The sequence below is a fragment of the Pan troglodytes genome, chromosome 3 (assembly GCF_028858775.2).
Source record: "Pan troglodytes isolate AG18354 chromosome 3, NHGRI_mPanTro3-v2.0_pri, whole genome shotgun sequence".
In the NCBI taxonomy this organism is placed as follows: domain Eukaryota; kingdom Metazoa; phylum Chordata; class Mammalia; order Primates; family Hominidae; genus Pan; species Pan troglodytes.
The window spans coordinates 155,420,309-155,444,763 of NC_072401.2; the positions used below are offsets into that span (position 1 = coordinate 155,420,309).

At 42.2% G+C, this 24,455-nt stretch overlaps 1 pseudogene; it reads left to right on the plus strand.

Moving 5' to 3' along the window:
- Positions 1 to 20,457: 20,457 nt before the first annotated feature.
- Positions 20,458 to 24,067, plus strand: LOC134806959 (WD repeat domain phosphoinositide-interacting protein 4-like; annotated as a pseudogene).
- Positions 24,068 to 24,455: the final 388 nt, after the last annotated feature.

The window sequence follows — 24,455 nt, forward strand, 5'->3', positions numbered from 1 at the left end:
AAAAGAAAATGAAATTCTGATACATGCTACACTATGGATGAATCTTGAAAACATTATGTAAGTGTAATAAGCCAGACACAAAAGGACAAATAATATGTGATCCCACTTCTATGAGGGATCTAAAGTCAAATTCAGAGACAACAGTGGTTGGCAGGGGCTGGGGGAAGAGGGAACAGGGAGTTACCGCTCGATGAGTGCAGAGTGTGTTTGAGATAATACGAAGTTCTGCGGATGAATGATGGTGATGTCTCCCATTCCTACTAGAGAGAATGAGACATTAGATGTTATTCTGCTTCGGTGCTATTGTTCTAATTTATTTTTCTACGTTCATCGATCCTCATTTCCCTATCAGGAAAATATGAGAAAGCAAAATAAGATTTTATTGCACTATATATACAAAGGAAAACACAAATACCCACTTTTATTGGAATATTATCTTTAGCCCTAAGACTAAAATAATACGGAAACTGGAAGTTTTTTTTATTGAAAAACATTTACTGGGTACCTCCTAGGAGCTGTCCCCGGGACCTTGGATACAGCAGAGAGCAAGACAGACACGGTCCTGCTGCCAGGTCACATTCCAGAAGGGGAAGGTTAGGGAGGAAAAGGTTCAAACAATATTTCAGGTACTGATGTGTGCTGTGAGAGCAACGAAATGGTGATGTGACGAACTGGGGGAGGTGGCAGCCGGTCCTTCTGAGTGGTCGGGGAAAGTTTGTGAAGAGGTACATTTGAGGTAAAACTTGAATAAGAAGAAAGCCAGAGGCCAGGCATGGTGGTTCACGCCTGTAATCCCAGTACTTTGGGGAGGGCAACGCGCACAGATCACCTGAGGTCAGGAGTTTGAGACCAGCCTGGCCAACATGGTGAAACCCCTTCTCTACTAAAAATTCAGAAATCAGCTGGGCGTGGTGGCAGGCACCTGTAATCTCAGCTACTCGGGAGGCTGAGGCAGGAGAATTGCTTGAACCCAGGAGGCAGATGTTGCAGTGAGCCGAAACAGCAACACTGCACTCCACCCTGGGCAACAGAGCAAGACTATCTCAAAAAAAAAAAAAAAAAAAAAGGCAGTGTGCCAAGATCCCTGGGCAAATCTTCCCTGCAGAGCAAACACCAAGTGCAAAGGTCCTGAGGCAGCAGGCCACAGTGGAAGGAGGTGAGGCTGAACAGGCAGGCAGAGGCCACCTTTATAAAGTCTTGTAGCCACCAAAAAGAGGATGGGCTTTACTCAAAGTGCAATTAGGAGCCATTGGAGCATTTTTTATTTTTTGAGACAGGATCTCACACTGTCACCCAGGCTGGAGTGCAGTGGCACAATCATGGCTCACTGCATCCTTGAGCTCCTGGGCTCAAACGATCTTTCCACCTCAGACCCTGAGAGTAGCTGGAACTACAGGTGGGCACCAACCATGCCCAGCTAAGAGACTGGGTTTCACCAAGTTGTTCAGGCTGGTCTTGAACTCCTGGCCTCAAGCAATCAGCCCGCCTTGGCCTCCCAAAGTGCTGGGATTACAGGTGTGAGCTATTGAGCCCAGCCCATTGGAGCTTTTTAAGTGAGAAAGAATGTTATCTGACTTAAATTTTTTGAAAATCAGCTGTCGGTTGAGTGGAGAAAGGATTCTGGGAGTTCAGGAGTAACGTAACACCAAATCAAGGTCAGCTGCAACTGTGGAGCTGATGGAGGGTGGGCTCGTTATATGTGCACATTCAGGCTGGCGGGGTGGGGTTGACGGGGAGTAGGAAGGCAAGAAATTCTGGTTGGGCCTTGAGACCTGGGTCCTGGACTGAGAGGAAGCTCTTCTGGGTAGGATCTGGTGGGAGGCAGGGGGTGGAGAATTGTGGCTGGACATGTTCCGTGTGAAAGGCCCAGCATATCCATGTGGATAGGCAGTCAGGCAGTCCACCCACAAACCTGAAGCTCTGTGAAGTTCCGGGCTGGAGACATCAATGGGGCGCCTTTGGTCTGTTGACAGTGTCTAAAGCGAGGGTGGGAGGGAGCCTCCTGGGGAGGAGCATCTGGGGGCCCAGTGTTGAGAGGCGGGGCAGGAGAGGCAGCTGCGGGAATTAGGAAGGAAGGCTCGCTGATGAGGGAGCAGAAGCCATGAAGGGGAGGGAGAGGTCACATGTGTCGGTGACACAGACTGAGTCACATGGACAAGGAGCGGGTGTGCATGCTGGGGTGGTGTCAGTGGCTGGCGTCCTTGCAGCCAGCCCAGCTGGAGTAAGTGGAAGAGAGGACAAAAGGTGAGATGGATGCAGAGGCGGCCAACTGTAAAGGGGAGCTGAAAAGGTCAGTCGCTGGAGGGGATGTGAAGCTGGCGGTAGGAGACTGCTAGGGGCCAGGAACCAAGGCTCAAGCTTAGGTCTAAGCATGAACTGGAACAGGAACGCTTCGCCCTTTGGAATGTGTGTGGACAAGAATGTGAGCAGGTGGGTTTCATGATGGGAAGAGACGCTTTAGCTGCGTGCCTGCTTCTCAGCTTGCAGACTGCATTTTTCTCCCTCCCCTGTACCCAGGTGGGACTGCGTTGCATGTGAGCAGAAGTGATAGGTCAACTCTAAGGAAGGGGTGTGCCCTTCCCTTTCCCTCTATCCACTGGGAGAAATACTCAGTAGACTGGGGGCTGATGAGGACAGCACACTAGGGCCTTGCTAAAAGAGTGGTCTGTCCACTGCTTTGAATTCATCCCAGGGCTTGTTAGAAATGCAGATTTACTGCACCTGAATTCTCATTTCGGCAACTTCCTCAGGTGATTTGTATGCACATCAAAGCCTAAGGAGCACTGCTATAGGGGAAGGATCAGCAGATTATGGCCTGTGGCCTGCTTTTTGAATAAAATTGTATTAGAACACAAACACTCAGTTACCTGCAAATACAGAGTTTTGGCAGGCACAGCCTAAAATAATTACTCTCTGGCCCTTTACAGAAAGTTTGCCGACCCCTGCTCCAGGTTAGAGAAGAGCAACAAGGTAAGTGCCTGGGCCTTCTAAACCAGAGAGGCCCTTGCCATTCTAAGCCCTGGGCTCCTGCCCCGGGGACTGTGAAATGGAAGAGAAATAGATTGTCTTGTTTGAACTACTGTTGGGGATCTGTGTTGCAGTATCACAACTAATACAGCCTTGTCTGCTTGTCTGAGTGTTGTCTCTAGTACTCATGGTGGTATCTGGTGTACAGTAGTGTGTGTGAAGGAAAAAGTATGGGGAAGGATACAATTAACTAGTGGTTAAAGAAACGAGTCGTTTTTTCTGAGACAGAGTCTCACTCTGTTGCCCAGGGTGGAGTGTAGTGGTGTGATCATGGCTCACTGCAGCCTCCAACTCCTGGGCTTAAGTGATCTTCCCATCTCAGCCTCTCAAGTAGCTGGGATTACAGGTGCAAGCCATCACGTCCGGCTAATTTTTTATTTCTGTATTTTTTGTAGAGACGGGGTTTTGCCATGTTGCCAGGCTGGTCTTGAACTCCTGGGCTCAAGTGATCTGCCCTCCTCACCCTCTCAGAGTGTTGGGATTACGGGCGTGAGCCACCTTGCCCGGCCAGAAGTGAGTTTTAATTACTAGAGAATATTTCAATTATCCTATGGTTGTGAGACAAAGTACCACAGGCAAAGACAGGACTACAGTCCTTACAATGTGAACTTTCACACACCAGTCACCATGTATAGACATCCATGTGATGATTATTACACACTGGATTATGCTCATGCTGGGGGAAATGAGAACCACCTGAGTAATAAAGGAGGCAGGGGAGAAAACCACTGCTGGTTTCTAGAACTTTCCATTTTAGTAGAGGCTCCATTAAACAGCATATTCTTTGGGGCCAGGCTGCCTGGATTCTAACTCCAGCTTCACCACATACTTAACTTCTCCGTGCCTCAGTTTCCTCTTCTGTAAAACGGGGATGATAATAGCAACATACCTCATGCAGTTGTGAAGTTTAATGAATTAGCATTTGGATGGTGTTTGGCACATAGCACCCCTAATTGACTACTCTTATTGAAACTGACCAAATTTTCCCACAAGCGGGGTGCCCATAGAACTGAAGCTTGAGAACTTACAGTGAAATGCACCTGCTACCTGCTGACCGACTCCTCTTCCTTACCCCTCTCTAATTCCCATTTCCCCACAGTGGTTACAATGAGACACTAGACTCCTCATTCAACTGTCTGCTCCCTTGCCCCGCCTGTTTTCCTTCCTTGCTATATAAATCCTTAACTTTAGGCCTGGGGAAGGAACGGATTGGAGGTTTGGCCTCTGTCTCTTCGGCTGACATCACCCTTAATGCAATAAAGCCTTCTTCCCTGGCAACGCTTGTCATCTTAGCGATTGCCTCTCTGGTGAGCAATGGGGCCTAGACTGAACTGGTGTTTCAGTAACATTATTGTTCCATAAAATTGCTATGGTCAATTTAAATGAAAGAACATGAAACAACAGGAAAAATATAAAATTGGGCCTCAGTACTGGTGGGGGCAAGTGAGGCAGGCACTTTTATACATTGTGGGATGGGATTATAAATTGGTTGGCCATATATGTCGTGCACCTTAAGAACTTCTAGGAAGTAACTTCTAAGGAAAATAGCAAAAGATATGCACAACAATTAGGTATTAGTGTTTTTTTAAATGCATTCATTATTGTAACTAACTTTCTCCCAAAATAGATTTATAGCATTTAATAATTAAAACACATACAACCAAAACATTGTGTAGATATAAACATATTTTAAAAATTACTAGTAAGTATGAAAATCAAAAACACAATTCCTAAGGTGGTGTTTTATTTTCCCTCCATTACTGGCTCTTTCCCCATTTGGAAGCTTCCTTCATGTTTTTTGAAGCTGAGCAAGGATGACATGACTCATGTCATGTATATTATACAATGTAAAGAACAAAACTGGCTGTGCGGTAGCTTACACCTATAATTCCAGTGATTTGGGAGGCCATGGTGGGAGGATAACTTGAGGCCAGGAGTTTGAGACCAGCCTGGGCAACAAAGTGAGACCCTGTCACTTTAAAAAAAAAAAAAAAAAAAGGAAACCAAAACAAGGCCACATTGATACATTGATTGGGCACTCTGGACAGAAAAAAAGTGATTGTACTGATGTGTAATTGATACGTATGCTTGATAAAAAAAAAAGGATTCCATTTTTCATGACTTTTTAATGTGCTACATGATTCTGTGCATGACTTTCAGAGCACAATGATCATGTCTACTTGATTTCCTTCAAAAATTAAGAGAAAAATCTTTTACTTGAGAGGGTGAGGTGGGAGGATTGCTTGAGGCCAGGAGTTGGAGACCGGCCTGGGCAACATAGGGAGACTTTGTCTCTACAAAAAATATAAATAAAAAAATAAAAAAGAAAACTCCTAAGACTTCACTCAGTAGGTTATCCTACTAAAATAACTGGTTACTGATGGTTTCATGCAGTTCACAAAATTAACTGATGATTTTAGTTACAGCTTTTATCTTCCTGACTTCTGCCACTCATGTCTCTGCTTTCACTTCCTGTATCCGCAATCTGACTGTGATATGTGATTATTAAAGGTATAGTCTATGTTGCCCCCTAGTGATTAATATGAACATAGGAAAAGTCCTGTAGACTTCCTCAGCTATTCAGAGCTGTGGATAGGCTTCTTATGCAGAATCTACCTACTACTTTCCATCATTTTATTGTTTAAGTCCTTTAATAGCGTCAATTTTTACGTTTTATTATGTTATTACACAAGTCCAAGCTAAACTGTTTATTCTATATAAAAGACAAGCAAGCAAAAACCAAGAAAACATTATAATCAATAAAATATTACCAAACAAGAAGAAGAAATACATCTCCTTTTAAAATTTATTTCTAACTCTATTTTTGTGGAGTGCTCTTAACCAGAGAAATAATTAACCTAAATGCATGGTCTATTAAAAGTTAATAGACCAGGCATGGTGGCTCACGCTTGTAATTCCAGCACTTTGGGAGGCTGAGGCGGGCAGATCACTTGAGGTCAGGAGTTTGAGACCCTCCTGGACAACATAGTGAAACCTCGTCTGTACTAAAATACAAAACTTAGCTGGCTGTGGTGGTGCATGCCTGTAATCCCAGCTACTCGGGAAGCTGAAGCAGGAGAATTGCTTCAACCCAGAAGGCAGAGGTTGCAGTTGGCCAAGATTGCGCCATTGCACTCCAGCTTGGGTGACAGAGTGAGACTCCATCTCAAAAAAAAAAAAAAAGAAAAGAAAAGAAAAAATCACTTTTCTTACTTTAGTATTTCCTGAATATAAAGAATGACAGGCAGGATTGAATACCTTGTGGAAAGGTCTGAGATAATGCACAGTGATGCTGTCTATGTATTAAGTCTTGTGAGGCCTTCATCTGTAAGTTTTTCCTTACCCCTTTGGTGGGCCCCCTCAGCCCAGCTTTTTTTTTTTTTTTTTTTAAAGGACAGGGTCTCACTCTGTTGCCTAGGCTGGAGTGCAGCAGCACAATTTTGGCTCACTGCAGACTCAACCTCCAGGGCTCGAGTAATCCTCCCACCTCAGCCTCCCAAGTAGCTGGGATCATAAGAATGTGCCACCACACCCAGCTAATTCCTTATTCCTTATAGAGACAGAGTCTTACTATATTGCCTAGGCTGGTCTCAAATTCCTGGGCTCAAGTGATCTTCCCACCTCAGCCTCTGAGTAGCTAGGACTACAGGCATGCACCACCATACTCGGCTAATTTTTGTATTCTTACTGTAGAGACAGGGGGTCTCACTTTGTTGCCTAGGTTGGTCTTGAACTCCTGGGCTCGAGTGATTCTCCTGCCTTGGCCTCCCAAAGTGCTGGGATTACAGGCTTGAGCTATGTGCCCAACCTCCTTTGATTTTTTGTTTTTCTTCTGTTTGCTTTACTCATAGGAAAAAACATATACATTTATAAATCCTGATTCAAAGACTACTTTTGTGTGAGGGTATTGAGTTTGGTTTTTTTTCTCCTTTCATCTAGGTCATGTGGCCTTTGGGAGATATGTGTGTGTGTGAGGGGTAGGATGTGTGTTTAATTTTTTAAATTTATATTTTGGTGCTGTATGTTGTGAAAGATTTGCTCATAGTGGATCAATGAACCATCTTTTCTAGGCAGTTTTGTTGAAAATGAAGGTTTCTCTTTGATTTCAAGAATGACCAAATTAAAAAACAAAAACAAGGTATTAATTTTCTATTGCTACCATAAAAAATTCTCACAAACTTAGTGGCTTAAAACAACACAAACTTAGTTTTGTATATCAGAAATCTGACACCTATCTCCCTGGGCTAAAATCAAGCTGTGGCAGGGCTGCATTCCTTTCTGGAGGCTCTAGGGGGCAGTCTGTTTCTGTCCTGGCCTTTTCTAGCTCCTAGAGGCCATCCACATTCCTTGGCTTGTGGCCTCTTCCTCTGTTGTCAGAGCCAGGAACGCAGCATCTCCCTGACCTTGCTTCCATCTCACATCTTTTTCTCTGACCACAGCTGGGAAAGGTTCACTTATTTTAAGGACTCCTGTGATTAGACTGGGCCCATCTTAAGGTTCTTAATTTAATCACATATTTTATTATGTAGAGTCACATATTCGGGGGTTCCAGGTATTAGGATGTGGACCCCTTTGGGGCAGGAATTATAATTCTGCCTATTACAAATGATATAAGAGCATATACAGTACAGTGTTTAAAATAGTAATGAGTTGGAAATAAATGTTCTACAACAGGAAAATACTTAAGTTATAGAACAAACAAATGTTGGAGTACTAGGAAGCCTCTAAAAATCATTGTAAGAGAATAACATAGGCGATGAAAGAAGTAGAATACAAAGTTTATAAACAGTGTGATCCTGTACTGCATGTGGGGTGGGGTGATGCCCCACTGGGTGTTCAGAATTTTGAGTGATTTTCATTTTCTTTTTTTTTTTTTATCTTTCTTTTCTGGGGAAGGGGGGTACTGTCTGCTGTAAGCATGTGTTACTACTATCACATCCATCTCCCCCAAAACTTTTAATTAAATCTTAAGGGAAAGTGTATTTTATTTAATAGTGGTAAAAAGTAAGTATCTTAAAAGCAAATGCTAAAGTCCTGATAAAATGTACATTATACTATAAAAGGACATAATTTTAAAGCAAAGGCAAAGGGAAACTTTCAGTAAGCATTCCCTAATAGAAGTCCTATAAAATGAGGTATGTAGTAATTACTTGGGCTGGGATTAAAGGGACATAAGAATGTCTTTACATACAAGTATAGCCAATATACAAAATGCACAACAGTCTAGTTACCATTAATCAAAATGGTGGGCAAGTACTATAAAAGTCACCATTAAAATACAGCTTTATTAAAATATATATATTTATGGAAACTAAAACTGACATTTCAAAATAATTATTTCTGTGTGCCCTAGACATTTGAGCAATTTAATACTTCTGCTGGAGTACAGAGAGGAAGTCAGGAAGATGGAATGCATTTGGATTTCAAGCAGTTATTTTTAAAGGAAAGCTATTACTTTAGAAACTAAAAGCAAAACAGAAAACAAAAACTTTAACCAGTGTCCTTTCATCTAGCTAATTAGATGTTTGTTCATTCACTATAGATATAGAATTTATTTAAAACCTCAAAATGATTGAAGTAACAGACTCAGCACTGTGACTTTGGGATTGAGTAGGCTATAAGAGTGGGGTGAAATATGACCACTCATTCTATAATTCAATATTAAAACAAATTCCTGCAACCAAATAAATAAGTAGTACCGGGTTAGGCCAGGTTCCCAAGTTCATTGTGTATTCTAGATCTATAGTGCTAATAAAGAGAAGACAATAACTTGTTTGCCTACCTTATTTCATTGTTAAAAAAAATCACTAGGTCAAAATAATGGGTCAAGTTGTTGATTGAAAAACCCAGAATTGCTTTTGTATTTGCTGGGATAAGCTAGATGTCTTAGTTCATTTTGTGCTGCTATAACAATACCACAGACTGACTAACTTCTAAAAAACAGAAATTTTCTTGCAGTTCTGGAGACTGAGAAGTCCAAGATCAAGGCACTCTCATCTGGTGAGGGCCTTCTTGCTGTCTCATCACATGGCAGAAGGCAGAAGGGCAAGAGCACAAGAGAGAGAACCCATTCCAGAGAGTGCTTTTCATAATGGCATTAATCTATTCTTAAGGGTGGAGCCCTCATGGCCTAAACACCTCCCATTAGGCCTCACTTCCCAGTGCTGTTGCATTTGGGATTCAGTCTCTAACACATGAATATCTGGGAGACACATTCAAACTATGGCACTAGGTTATGCTGTAGTAACAACTTATTCCCTTAACAGGCACAGAAGATGGTCCAGGGCAAGTGTCTCCTGGTGTGAATCAGCAATTCAGGTCACTTGACTCTTGTGACTGTGGCATCACAGGGAGACAAGAGGTCCCCCTGTTTTCAACTACAGCAGAAAGCACGAGGAGTATGCAGCCCACCTCTTCTATGCTTGGCCCAGTGGTGATACACAGTACATCTCTTCTGCTTACAGCACATTGGCCTGAAATGGTCGTGTGGTCCCACTCAAGGGGGAAGGAGGCTGGGAAATGGAAGCTTCTATGTGTCCTGAAAAGAAATTATTGGCATACTGCTGAGCGCTACTTATGTTTAAACACACCTATACAATTTTGGAGAAGCTTTCCTTTATTTTTTATCCAGTTGGAAAGACTCTGTTCTCTAAACTTCAGAGCTGCAGGTAGGACCTGGTCCTCATTCTAGAGAAAGTAGCTCTGCAGTCCCAGCTGAAAGAAGCCTGACTTGAAGCTCCACCACTTTGGCTATCTGTTGGGTGTTCTTCAAAAGTGAGTGCCAATTCACTGTAGTACCCGGCACCTGGCCTTCCATGCTTTCATTATTAGGGAAGCTAGATTCGTAGCACAGCTACTGGAGAGTACTAGGATCCTAGTAAGCTGGCTTTACAAACATGGTGTGTACTGCCTATTTTTGCTTTTATTTCAGAGAAAATAAAACGTAAGATAATAGGAACAAATACATGTGAACTGCTGGACGGCTATTCAAAAATAGTTTGCCAGAGTAACTGGTAAGCCTGAAATCTGTGTAGCCATGAAAGGGCTCATCATCGGCTTAATTCTGAAGAAAAACTTGGTGAAACACGTGGTGGTTATCTTGGAGGTAAAATGCTGGCTTCCCAGTGGGAAGTGAAAGTGTCAATCAAGTTGTGTTGGGAGATGTGATAAAGGCTGAGGCAGTCTTGCAGCTCATGATTTTATGCAGGGGCTAAGATGAGAAGGATGTTCAAAAAAACAAGGGGATATTATTCTAGCTTTTGAGCATGAGACAGCCTCAAAGCACTGGGGAAGGTGGATGCTAGCAGGAGGCAGTAGAAATGCAAGTGTGAGAAAAATAAAGACTGGGCCGGCGTGCTGGCAGGAAATGGATTCGAAAGGCAGGTCTGATAAATGTTTCAGAAAAAGAGAGCTGTCAGGATGAGGTAGAGTGAGCTTGGCAGCCTGGGAGTTGGCATGCCATTGATGGTCAAGACCAAATGCCGTTTCTCCTATCCAGCCAGAAATTTTGCTTTAGAAATGACACTAGGGCTTTGCTCTCAACAACCACTGTCCTCTCTCTCATTCTCCCTCTCACTGGGTTACCTCCTCCTTGTCAGTGACCTCTTCTGTGATACTGACTCTTCCATCCATCATGGGTTTTTTTCTCTGATTTTTAAGAATAAGTGGAAATACCTATATTGTTTGTTCTTTCAATTGTAGAAAATATTGAAAACCAAAAGGAAAGAATTTAAAAACACTGTAATTGCACTACCAAGAAGCACTTATTTTGGTATACAGCCATGTGTTGCTTAATGGTGGGGATATATTTTGAGAAATGTTTTATTAGGTGACTTCATCACTGTACAGATATCATAGAGTACTTACACAAACCCAGATTGTATAGCTGACTACACACCTGTGATATATGGTATAGCTGAGTGCTCCTAGTCTGCAAACCTGTATAGCATGTTACTGTACTGAATAAGGTAGGAAATTGTAACACAATGGGAATCATTTGTTTATTTAAATATATCAAAACATAAAAAGGTACAGTAAAAATGCAATATAAAAGATAAAAAATGGTAGGTACCCGTGTAGGGCACCTACCATGAATAGAGCTTGCAGGACTGGAAGTTGCTCTGGGTGGAGTCAGTGAGTGGTAAATGGATGTGAAGGCCTAGGACACGGCTGCACACTACTGTACAATTCATAAGCACTACACTTAGGCACACTAAATTTATAAAAAATATTTTTCTTTAATAGGAAATTAAACTTAGCTTACCGTAATTTGTTACTTTATGAACTTTTTAACTTTTAACAACTTTTAGATTGTTTTTAAGCAACATTTAGCTTAAAACACAAACTCACGTACAGCTGGACAAAAATATTTTCTTTTTAAATATCCTTACTCTATAAGCTTTTTTCATTAAAAAATTATTTCTACTTTTAATTTTTTTTTGTTAAAAACAAAGACACAAATACACACATTAGCCTGGGTCTACACAGGGTCAGGATCATCAATATCACTGTCTTCCACCTCCACATCTTATCCTGCTCGAAGGTGTTCAGGGGCAATAACACGCATGGAGCTGTCATCTCCTATGATAACAGTGCCCTCTTCTGGAGTACCACCTCAAGGAACTGCCTGAGGCTATTTTAGAGTTAACTTAAAAAAAATAAGTAGGAGTACACTCTAACAATAAAAAGTATGTAAATACATAAACCCAGTAATAGTCTATTATGATTAAGTGTTATGTACTATACATAAATATATATGCTATACTATTGTAAGACTGGCAGTGCAGTAGGATTGTTTACGTACAGCATCACCACAAATGTGAGCAATGCATTGTGCCACAACGTTCTGATGGCTATGACATCATTAGGTGATAGGAATTTTTCAGTTTTGTTATGATCTTATGGAACAACTGTTGTATCTGTGGTCCATTGTTGGCCAAAGTGTCATCAGGAGTTGCATGACTGTATCTCCTTCCAGACTTGTGTTTATGTGTGTGCTTTTACAAAAATGGAATATATACACTATTCTAGGAACTCCTTTTCTCATTTAATATTCTGTGAAGAGCTAGACTTATTTATGAATGCTTAGGAGATGTTTTACTGGCATTTCACACTCAATGTGACAACACCATCCTTATCATTTCTACCCTGTACCTCATTTTTTTCATTTTTCATTTCATTAACTTTTTCAACATCTTTTGAGCCCACAGTAGGGGTCTAACCACTTGATAATTGTCTTAGTTTATTTTCTGTTGCTATAACAGAATACCATGGACTGGGTAGTTTATAAAGAAAAGAAGTTTATTTAGCTCATGGTTCTGGAGGCTAGGAAGTCCAAGAGCATGGCACCACCAGCATCTAGTGTGGGTCATCCCATGGCAGAAGCGGGGAAGGACAGAAGGTGGAAGCAAGTGCACAAGACAGAGAGAAAATTGGGTAAAATTCATCCTTTTTATAAGGCGCCCACTCCTGTGATAACTAACCCACTTTATGATAATGACATTAATTCATTAATCCATATAATCACCTCTTAAAGTTCCCACCTCTCAACACTGTTACAATGGGGATTAAGTTTTCAACACAAATTTTTGGGAGGACACATTCAAACCATAGCAATGGTTAAAAATAAGCTCAGATACTCTCTTTTTTCCCTACCCTTCTCATATTTAATTGTCTCAAAATCACTCATTCATTCAATAAATATTTTTTTCATCTGTCCTTACATGGCCTGTGTGCAGCCTGTGCCCTCATGATTTTCTCAATCAGTGAAATTGAGCACCTACTATGTGCCAGACTTTGTTTTTGGCTCTGGGCATACCAAAGTGAACCAAATGGGGAAGGTACCTTCTATCATGGTGCTAGTATTCTAGAGGGGGAATAAATAATACATCAATATGTTAGCTATCCATTATTGTGTAGCAAATTACCCCAAAACTTAGTGACTTACAATAATGACATTTACTATTTTACTGTGTTTGTGGGTTAGGAGTTGGGGCATGCTTTAGCAGGTCCTCTGCTTCAGGGTCTCTCACAGGCTGCACTCATCTCAAGGCTCAACTAGGGGAGAATTGGCTTTCGAAGTCATTCATGTGGTTGTTGGCAGGATTCCATTTCTTGCTGTGTTGGCTACAGGCTACTGCCAATCCTGGCCACATGCACCTCTCTGTTAGGGCAGCTCACAATAGGGCAGCTTGCTTCATCAGAGTAAGCAAGCAAGCAAGAGCCAGAGAGAGAACGAGAGGGAGAGTGCCGGTAAAACAAGAGTCATGGTCCTTTATGACCAATCTTGAAGTGACATCCCATCACTATACCATATCCTATTTGTTAGGAACAAGTCCCTAGGTGGCCCATTGAAGGGGAGGGTGTTACACAGGGTTTGAATACCAGGAAATGGGGATCATTGTGAGCCGTTTTAGAAGGCTGCCTCCCACAGTCAAGAAACAAGACAATTCCAGATCATACTCAGTGCTAGAGAGAAAATAGGACAGGGATAAGACGAAGAGCATCTGGGAGTGTTGGGGAGGTAGTCTTCAGTGAGTGTTTAGAGAGGACCTCACTGAGGAGATAACAGTGAAGCAGAGAACTAAAGGGCAAGAAAGGGCCCACCCGGAAAGATTCAAGCCTTCCAGACAGAGGAAACAGAAAAGGCAAAGTGGCAGAATGAGCTCTGCCTGTTTGAGGAAGAGGGTGGAGCCCAGTGACATGGAGTGAATGAGCACGAAGGAAGTGGGCGCCTGCTGAGATGAGGCCCCGGTAATGAGTACATGAAGTGAATAGTGTCTGTGTTTTGAAATACTGAGTAACTTCCCTATGCCACAGCTTGTAAGTGACACAGCACACACAAGGATTTGAACCCGAGTCCATCTGATGCTAAAATCCATGTTTTTGCCACACTAGTGCCTTGCAGAATTTACTAGAAGGGGATGCTGCTGGGTGGTGGTCAGCCACTCCAGGTGCTCATGATGTAAGTAAGACTTTCAGGGCTAAAACCAGGATAGTCCTGAGGAAATTGGGATAGCTGGTCACCCTCAAGACACAACAGGAACACTGAGTTCTCTGATGTAATATGAAACCCAGGATGAGCCGGCAGCCCTGAGTCAGCCTGATGAGAAGTCGGCTGTGCCTTTTGTTACCAAGAAAACAAAACTGTAGCATAACCCCACCTTGTTGTTAAAACAAAATGTTTACATTCTTCTGTTCTGCTTCGCTCAAGTCATTCCTGTGGGACAAGCCGACCTAACATACAGGTGTAGTCAGGGGCTAGGAGAGACCTAGGCAGGCCCTTGGCCATTCTCAGTCACTGAAGTGAGACCTAGGGACTCAGGAAGGACTCAGAGTTCCCTTAGTCATCATTCCCTCTGGGCATCCTGCTTTTGGCATAATTACTGATACGAGCACCTCGTGTCCCCTCCTGGATTATACCTACCCCCCCGCCTCCCCGCGCCCTGCAATTGCTTAGCACAGTATCTGGCCCATGGAAGTGACTTCATGGAAATTCAGCGGATGAATGACCGGACAATGAACAACGCACAGCAACGTGTGGTGTGACAGAAAAGGCTGCACCAGCAAAAATTGGAAGCTGATCTTTGGGTATTTCCTTGCCTTGGTCACTTTGCAATTTCCTGGGTGCTTGAAACAGGAAGTCAGTGACTCTAAGCCCCTGTGGGATCTGGCACCTCACATCGAGGTATCTGGAAAGTCCTTATTCTTCACTTCTCCATGCGATCCTACCCTACAGACCAGCCCTCCTTTTGGAATCTCTCCTGCTACACATTCTGTGACCCTGGGACTCTCTCTTATTTTATTTTATTTATTTATTTTTATATGCCTGTGTTTCCAAAGGAATAATAGGGCAGTTAAATATAGCTACGACTGTGCCTTTCCATAGCCCAGAAAAGTCTGGAAAACTGGGAATATCCAAAGCTCAGGATGATATTGCGCACACAAAAAGTACTAGGCAGAGTAATGTTTAGATAGAAACAGAGTAATGTTTAGATAGAAAGCAGACTCAGTCATATAAAATATATGCATATATAGCATGATCTGCATTTCTGTGATGCTTCTGAAGTACAGAAGCATTCAGCACTTCAGTAACTCTTATTGCAGGTTACCTCTTCAATCATTTTTCTTCAATCATTAAAATGCTTTAAAAATTTTTTTAGCTTATTGAGGTATGACTGACAAAAATTGTAATATACTTAAAGTGTACAACTTGTTTTGATATATGTATACATTGTGAAATGATTACCACAATTAAGCTAATAAACATATCCATTATCTCACGTTACATTGTGTGAGAACATTTAAGATCTACTCTTAGCAAATACCAAGTATTTCGAGTATATCAAGTATGCAATATATTATTACTATACACTCACCATGCTGTACATTAGAGCTTCAGAACTTATTTATCTTATAACTGAAAGTTTGTACCCTTTGACCAATGTCCCCATTTCCACCATTCCTAGTGACCACTGTTCTACTCTGTTTTTATGAGTCTGGCTTTTTTTAGATTCCACATGTAAGTGAGATTATACAGTATTTGTCTTTCTGTGACTGGCTTATTTTACTTAGCATAATGTCCTGCTGGTTCATCCATGTTGTTGCAAATGGCAAGATTTCCTTATTTTTTTAAGGCTGAATACTATTTCATTGTGTATGTATACACCACATTTCTTTATCCATTCATTCATTGATGGACACTTACGTTGATTCCAAATTTTGGCTATTGTGAATAATGCTGCAATAAACATAGGAGTGTAGACAGCTCTTTGACATATTGATTTCATTTTCCCTGGGTATATGCCTAGAAGAGGGATTGCTGGATCATATGGTGGTTCTGGTTTTAATATTTTGAGGAACCTCCATATTGTTTTCTATGATGGCTATACCAATTTACATTCCCGCCAATAATGTATAACAGTTCCCTTTCTCCACATCCTTGCCAACACTTATCTTTTGGCTTTTTGGTACTAGCCATCCTAACAGGTATGAGGTGATATTTTATTGTGGTTTTGATTTGCATTTCCCTGATGATTAGTGATGTAGAGCACATTTTTATATGCCTGTTGGCCATTTTTATGTCTTCTTTGGGAAAATGTCTATTCAGATTATTTTCCCACTTTAAATCCAGTTATTTGTTTTTTTGCTATTGAATTGAATTTTTTATGTATTTTGGATAGTAACCCTTTATTATATATAAGGTTTACAAATTTTCTCCCATTCTATAGGTTCTTTTTTTCTTTATTTTACTACAAAGTTTAAAATCTTGTTTTAATTTTTGTGGGTACATAGTAGGTGTATATATTTATGAGGTATGAGAGATGTTTTGATACAGGCAAATTGTGTCACAGAAAATCCCCTCAAGCATTTATCTTTTGTCTTATGATACAATTAAACTCTTAGTTATTTTAAAATGTACAATTAAATTACCGACTATAGTCACCCTGCTGTACTATCAAATAGTTGGTCTTATTCATTCTTTCTAACTATTTTTTGGGTACCCATTCACCATCCCCATCCCCCCACCTCCCCCTTACCCACCTCTATAGGTTCTTTTCATTTTGTTAATTTTTTTCCTTTGCTGTGCAGAATAAAATGCTTTTTCAAAGCAAGTTAAAGCTGCTCTCTACTTAGATTAAGAAATCAACTTAAAGTATAATAAATATATATATATATATATATATATATATATATTAAAAAAAAAAAGAAAACATCTGAAGTGGCTCCAGCAGAAGGAAAGGCAAGATGGGAATCAACAAAGTTTAATCTACATTCTTTCTGCTTCTCCTTTTCTACCAACACTGTGTTCAACTGCATAACAATAGTACCAATGAGCACGAGAAAGATAGTTTTTAGTTTAAAGACTATTTCAGTTTTAGTCAGACTACTTCAGACCTCAGACTCCAGACTTCAGACTCCAGACTTTAGACAACAGACTCCACATGCCACACAACAGACTTTCAGACTCCAGCTTCAGACTCCAGACTCCAGATCGCACACTTCAGACAACAGACTCTAGACAACACACTCCAGTCTCCACATTCCACACGACAGACTACAGACTCCACACTCCAGACAGACTCCACACTCCAGACAAGAGACTCCACACTCCAGACAACAGGAGACTTTTAGACTCCAGATCAGACTTCGAACTTCAGATTCACTCCAGACTTCAGACTCCAGACCAGACTTCAGACTCCAGACCCAGATTTCAGATTTTAGACTTCAGACTCCAGATCAGATTTCAGATTTCAGACTCCAGACCAGACTTCTGACTTCAGACTTCAGAGTCCTGACCCCGGATTTCAGACTCCAGGCTTCAGAGTTTGGACTTTGGACTACTTCAGCTTTAGTCAGACAGACAACTTCAGTCCCACCACTTTTCACCTCTGCCATCTAATCTCATCTTTTGAACAACCCCCTAAAAAGGTAACATTCCCAAGAAACCCAGACCCAGAAACACTGAATGACATACTCAAGACTACCCAACTAGTAAGGGGGAGGCCACAGTTTCCCTTACCCTGGCAACATGCACATGGCAGGCCCTTCACTTAGCTGGTAGAAGGAACACAGGCTTGGGAAGGAGATGTCTGATGTTCACTCCCTGACGACACTCTTGCTTGCTTCAATGATCTCTCTGAGCCTTGGGTGGCCCATCTGCTAAACAAGGATAAGTTATTTCCTGGGGATGCTAAGAGACTTCTGCCTCATGCCTGCAGTGCTGCTCATGTTGCCCCCTTGGAATTACTTGTTCAACTTCTTTCTTCCCCACTAGACTGTGAGCTTCTTCAGGTCAAAGACCAGGACTTTCTTGCCGTTAACCCCAGCAACTAGCATCATGCCTGACCAAAGGGCATGCTGATGACAATAAACATTGATTGTCCGAAATCACATGCCTGGTCCCCAGTAGGCGCTTGCTGGTTACTGCTTTCTTCCCATCCTCCCTCTGCCACCCCTTCCTCTCTGAGTCTGGAGGGGATGGCCATGTACTAGCCGGGGGCAGTGTCCTCAGGAAATTCAGGTCCTTTGCAGCAGTCAGTTTCATTTCCTATGATTAAAATTTCTGTGAAACATATTATGCAAGAGCAGAATTTTAATGTAGTTATTCCCTGGACAGTCTGGGCAAGACAGACCTACCCTGTACCAGTTCCTGGCACAGCTGGTGTTGGCCCAGTTATGCAAGTTTCTGAGGTTTAAAACAGAACAACAACCTTCCAGTGTTTCTTTCAATGCCAAAGCAAACTTTCTCAGCAGAGCAGTCCCTCATTCTTGGAAAAGAGAGGAATGTCCTTTTCCCTGTCTCCTCTTCTCTGAGAGAAAAGTGATAATTTATTATTGAGATTGCAGATTGGGCCTCGACCCCTCCTTTGACAAAGAGGCAAAACACTCCTAGAAATAAAGTTTTCATTAATGCATTCCTCTCTCCCCTTTCTCTGTCCCCTCCTCCCCTTTCCTGTTCTCTAGGTCTCTGCTTCTGAATGTATCCCCAACTTCTTTCCAAATACTTCCTCCTGCACTGTCCCACCTGAACCTCTGCTACGTAATGCCCTCTGCTCCCTTTTTGCCATCGATAGTCTCATTTCCTGAGAGACACTGAGCTCATCTAGTTGGTTAGAAGAAAACATTATGATTGATCTAATTCATATTAAAGTGTGAATGACTGACAGCCCAATATATTTACATTACTTCATATAATTGCCTTTTTACCAAAGGCGCTTATTAATCCAAGTAAACACTTTCCACTTAGAATTCCCCTAAAGAATTTTGGGCTAGTTATTCCTCTGCGTGTCCCTCAGGGAATGACTATTTCTTCATAACTTCTGTCTTTCTTTTCAAGAGTAAAATGAAGGGAAGGTCAGTGATCTCATATTGGGTCTACACTGGGGATTATGCCCTCAGTGAGCTAGAGATGGGACAAGTTTAGGGACTGATTTTCTGAGAGGCAATCATTACCTGGTAATTTTCCTGTCAATTGAATTATGATCTTAGAAACAAATGCTTTTAAACAAAAGGTCAGCTAGGTATGGTGGCTCATGCCTGTAATCCCAGCACTTTGGGAGGCCAAGGCAGGCAGATCACTTGAGGTCAGGAGTTCAAGACCAGCTGACCAACATGGTGAAACTCCGTCTTTACTAAAAAAAAAAAAAAAAAAAAGTACAAAAATTAGCCTGGCATGGTTGTGCACACCTGTAATCTCAGCTACTTGGGAGGCAGGAGACTCGCCTGAACCTGGGAGGTGGAGGTTGCAGTGAGTCAAGATTGCACCACTGCACTCCAGCCTGGGTGAAAGAGCAAGACTCTGTCTAAAAAAAAAAAAAAAAGAAAATTAAAAAAATAAAAGGTGGAGGAAAATTTTCATATTGTTTTTCTCTTATAATTTTTATTCTTTGCCAATACAGCTTTGAAACTCTGTAGTTTCCTTAGTAACTCTGCAGTGTCTAAAAGTTCCTCAGTCAACTGACGTATAACTCCTCTCTTTCATGTCATTCACCCCATAATTATGTACTTTTGTCAACCTATCATTATAATTAGTATTCATATGCCTAATGTTTTTGTATATCTGTTGTATAGACAGGCAGCTTTGTTTCTCCACTCGATTCTTCTTTTTTGATTTTTTTTAAACAAAAGTTTACTCTTACATGTACAGCAGGCTGTAAGACAACAGTTCATTCTAACTATAGGTGGCAAAAGATGTTACGGCAGGAAATGCAGAGGTTTAAATAGCAATGGAATCAAGGGTCATCATTGCCTCAGTCACAAGGAACAGCTTTTTTTTTTTCCTCAGGTTTCTGATTTATTTATTTTCAACTCTTATTATAGATTCAGGGGGCACATGAGCAGGTTTGTTACCTGGATATATTGTGTGGTGTTGAGGTTTGTGTTGCAAATAATCTCATCACTCAGTTACTGAACATACTACTCAATATTTCCTTTTTCAACCCTTAACCTCCTTCCTCCCTGCTCTAGTATCCCCAGTTTCTATCATTGCCATCTTTATGGCTATGAGCACAAAGTTTAGCTCCCACTTATAAGTGAGAACACATGGTATTTGGTTTTCAGTCTATGCACTAATTTGCTTACGATAATACTTTTTGCCAGATTTCTTAATTCCACTTGTGGCCAGGAGTCCCTTCCCTGTGTCCTTTGCTTTTAGCTCCTCAAGTTTCTTCTGCTCCTCTTTTTGCTTCTGCTTGGAAGCCTGTCTTCCTCCTCCATCTCTTTGGCTTGTTTCTTGGTCTCTTCTTGCCACCTTGCTGCTCTTTCCCCAGACCCTATCACCAGAATTCATTTTTTATAAAACAAATATACTTATTCATTTGGCTCTACTTACCAAGGAACTCATATCTAGCACTTACAAACATTAGGTACTGGCAGGCGGCACCGACAGCTGGGGCCTGGGTCGGGGACACGCGGAGGTCAGGCTGGTGAAGGCGGCAGGAAGCTGGAGCACGATCCCAGGGGGAACAATCCTGGACCTTGACTCAACAGCCACTTCGAGGAGTGACCAGCCTGCGTTTCAACCAAGACCAAAGCTGCTTTTGCTGCGCCATGGAGACAGGTGTGCGCATCTACAACGTGGAGCCCTTGATGGAGAAGGGGCATCTGGACCACAAGCAGGTGGCAGCATGGGCTTGGTGGAGATGCTGCGCTGCTGCAATCTTCTGGCCTTGGTGGGCGGTGGTAGTAGCCCCAAGTTCTCAGAGATCTCAGTGCTGATCTGGGACGATGCCCAGGAGGGCAAGGACTCCAAGGAGAGGCTGGTGCTGGAGTTCACCTTCACCAAGCCAGTGCTTTCTGTGTGCATGCGCCATGGCAAGATCGTGACCGTGCTGAAGAACCGCATCTATGTGTACTCCTTCCCAGACAATCCTCGAAAGCTGTTTGAGTTTGATACCCAGGTCAACCCCAACAGGCTCTGTGACCTCTGCCCCAGCCTGGAGAAGCAACTGTTAGTGTTCCCGGGACACAAGTGTGGGAGTCTGCAACTTGTGGACCTGGCGAGCACAAAGCCTGGCACCATGTCTGCTCCATTCACCATCAATGCACATCAGAGTGACATAACCTGTGTGTCTCTAAACCAGCAAGGCACTGTAGTGGCCTCAGCCTCCCAGAATGGTACCCTTATTCGCCTCTTTGACACACAATTCAAGGAGAATCTGGTGGAGCTGCACCGAGGCACTGACCCTGCCACCCTCTACTGCATTAACTTCAGCCACGACTCCTCCTTCCTCTGCACTTCCAGCGATAAGGGCACCATCCATATCTTTGCTCTCAAGGATACCCACCTTAACCGCTGCTCCGCGCTGGCTCCGTGGACAAGGTGGGGCCTATGATTGGGCAGTACGTGGACTCTCAGTGGAGCCTGGCGAGGTTCACTGTGCCTGCTGAGTCAGCTTGCATCTGCTCCTTCGGTCGCAATACTTCCAAGAAATTCAACTCTGTCATTGCCATCTGTGTAGATGGGACCTTCCACAAATATGTCTTCACTCCTGATGGAAGCTGCAACAGAGAGGCTTTCGATGTGTACTTTGACATCTGTGATGATGATGACTTTTAAGGACCCTGGGAGCTGTGCTAGAGACCTGCAGTGGCAGACTGCAGAGCTGAGCCTTGGCAGTGGGGCATGCTTGGAAGCCACCAGCCAGCAAGCATTAATGCGGCTGGTGCCCACTTTCCACTCAGCAGAGCTATGTCTAAATAAAGAGCTCACTTCCCCCCAGCACTTCTTGATGACTGTGTGCCCCCAGGGCCAGGCCAGAGACCCAGGAAGGCAGCGACCCCTTGGGATCCCTAACCTGGAGGAAATTGCCAGGGACCCAGAGGGAGTGCCCTAATCCAACCTGGGGATTTTTTAAAAGCTTCCTAGGAAGAGATGATCTCCGATGTGATGAATACGAATAAATGCCCTTAATGGCAAAACAAACAAACAAACAAACAAACATCAGGTACTGTTGGTAATTTACATGTGCCATCTCACCAAATTTTCAACCCTATGAAGTCCATTTTACAGAGATAATAACTTGCTCAAAATCATGCAGTTAGCAAGATGGCTCAGAATCTCTATTCATAACCTCTATACATACTGCCTTTGTTATGTTTCATGTTATCAGAAATGTTTAAAAATCACTTTGGAATGTTATTTATCACAACAAACAAAAGTTACATCATCCTAAGCTTCTAAAAGCCAATCTGAACAGTTTGACCAAATGAAAACTTAAGGTAGACTAAGACCCCATTGTACCCAACCTTGCATACTCAAGGTTGATGAGGTACTATTCCTGCTATTCTCTAGTTACTTGGTGAGGCCATCACTAATCTCAACAGATTCTGGTGGTTTGAAGGCAGTGGCCACCTGAATCAAGAAACAAAATGTTGACTACAAGCAGAGCAAGTAACTGTATGATATTCCTTTTTCCCCAGGACAAATGTTTCCACTATTTTCATTCTGATCCATCAACAATGTGATTAGACTTCCTGGTCCCACTGAAAAATGGAACTAAGTTCTCACAGTTTAAATCCTAAGGCCTTTCTTGAAAATAATAGCTAGCACTGAACATTTAACCAGGTTCTAGGTACTATATTCTGGATAAGAATTATCTCCATTTAATAAATGTGAAAACTGAGTCTTGGGAGATCTGCTCAGTTATAAAGATAACATGTGGAAGAATTAAGATTTGAATCCAAGTCTGTCTGACTGCAAAACATTTGCCCTTACAAACCATGGTACATTGCTCCCATAATGTGGAGGGTGGGCATGACTGAATCGTGCTGAGCCCCAGGAATCAGTGGACATAACCTTGGATCTGAGGCACGTGGGCCACAGTTGATAGCTGCCTTGAGACAATCCAGAAGCTGATTTATGGCAGTGATTCATAGTGTGTCCTTTAGAGCAGGAGTCCCCAACCCCATGGTACTGGTCCATGGCCTGCTAGGAACCAGGCCGCACAGCAGGGCATGAGAGGCAGGCAAGTGAGCATTACTGCCTGAGCTCTGCCTCCTGTCAAATCAGTGGCAGCATTAGATTCTCATGGGAGCATGAGCCCTATTGTGAACTGCACATGCAAGGGATCTAGGTTGTGTGCTCCTTATGAGAATCTAATGCCTACGAAACCATTCGTCCTCCTCCCCGGTCTGTGGAACTGGTCCCTGGTGCCAAAAAGGTTGGAGACTGTTGCTTTAGAGCCAGTATAGCATATTTTAAAGATACTATATTGTATTATGCAATAAATAAATGAAAAATTCCAATGAAGAGTTCTTGCTATGTCACAGGTCAGGGATGATGATGATGATGAAGATGATGATGATGGTGATGATACTAGCTAACAATGATTGAATTCTTTCTTTGTGTCAAGCATTCTGTTAAGCACATTATATGCATAACCTCATTTAAACAGGAAAGAAAATCAACTGTCCTTTGAGTGGTATCCGGTACTTGAGCCATTACTCAATCATCGTTTGACTTCCTTCTTGGACTTAAAATAGTATATGGCATTGTTTCAGGCAAGATTTGTTATTGCTTAAAATTCTCATATGAGGCAATCGTACCTGAATTGTGCAATGCATTTGGGCAATATTTGTATGAAGAAACCATGTGACAAAATGGGAACATGCACACACACATACAAAACAAACAACAATAAAATAAATAAAAATAAAGAATTCAGCCTTTTCAGGAGAATCGCTTAAACCCAGGATGCAGAGGTTGCAATGAGTCGAGATCATGCTACTGCACTCCACTCTGAGTGACACAGCGAGACTCTGTCTTAAAAACAACAACAAAAAAATTCAGCCTTTTGTATTATTTGAGTGTTTGGTTATGCTCTCATGAAATAAAAAGATTATGAAGCATGGGAAGTTGGTTTATGGAAATCTAGTGAAATGCATGGCATGTATGCTTTGAAATCAGGTGAAGGTTCCAATCCTAACTATGTTACTTGGCAAGTTTGTGAACTCTTCTGAGCCTCCTTGACTAAAATGCTGATAATACCTGCCGCATAGACTTCTTATAGGATTAAACAAACACACTTAAAACAACTAGAAGAGATCTTAGCTCAAGATAGGGTCTCAATAGAAGTAATTGACTTCCACTCCCCAACCTTACCCTGGATTCTACCTGCCAAACTCTACAGAGTTTACTGACTTCTCCTTCCTTCACCCTCTTTTCTATGTCCCATTTTTATAGTTTTGTATTTCCTAATTACTTTTTTTTACTCATTTATTTGTTCAAAGGTATTTACTGAACAACTGCTATATATGAGGTACTAGAATAAGCACTGAGGCGGCAATGGTAAGCTAAACCAAACAGAATTCCTGGTTATGGCCTAGTGAGAGAGACAGGCATTAATCACACAAGCAGGAAGAAAGCTACAAGCTGAGCCACATGCTTTGAAGGAAAAGATCACATCTCTAGGCTGAAAAGTGAGGGA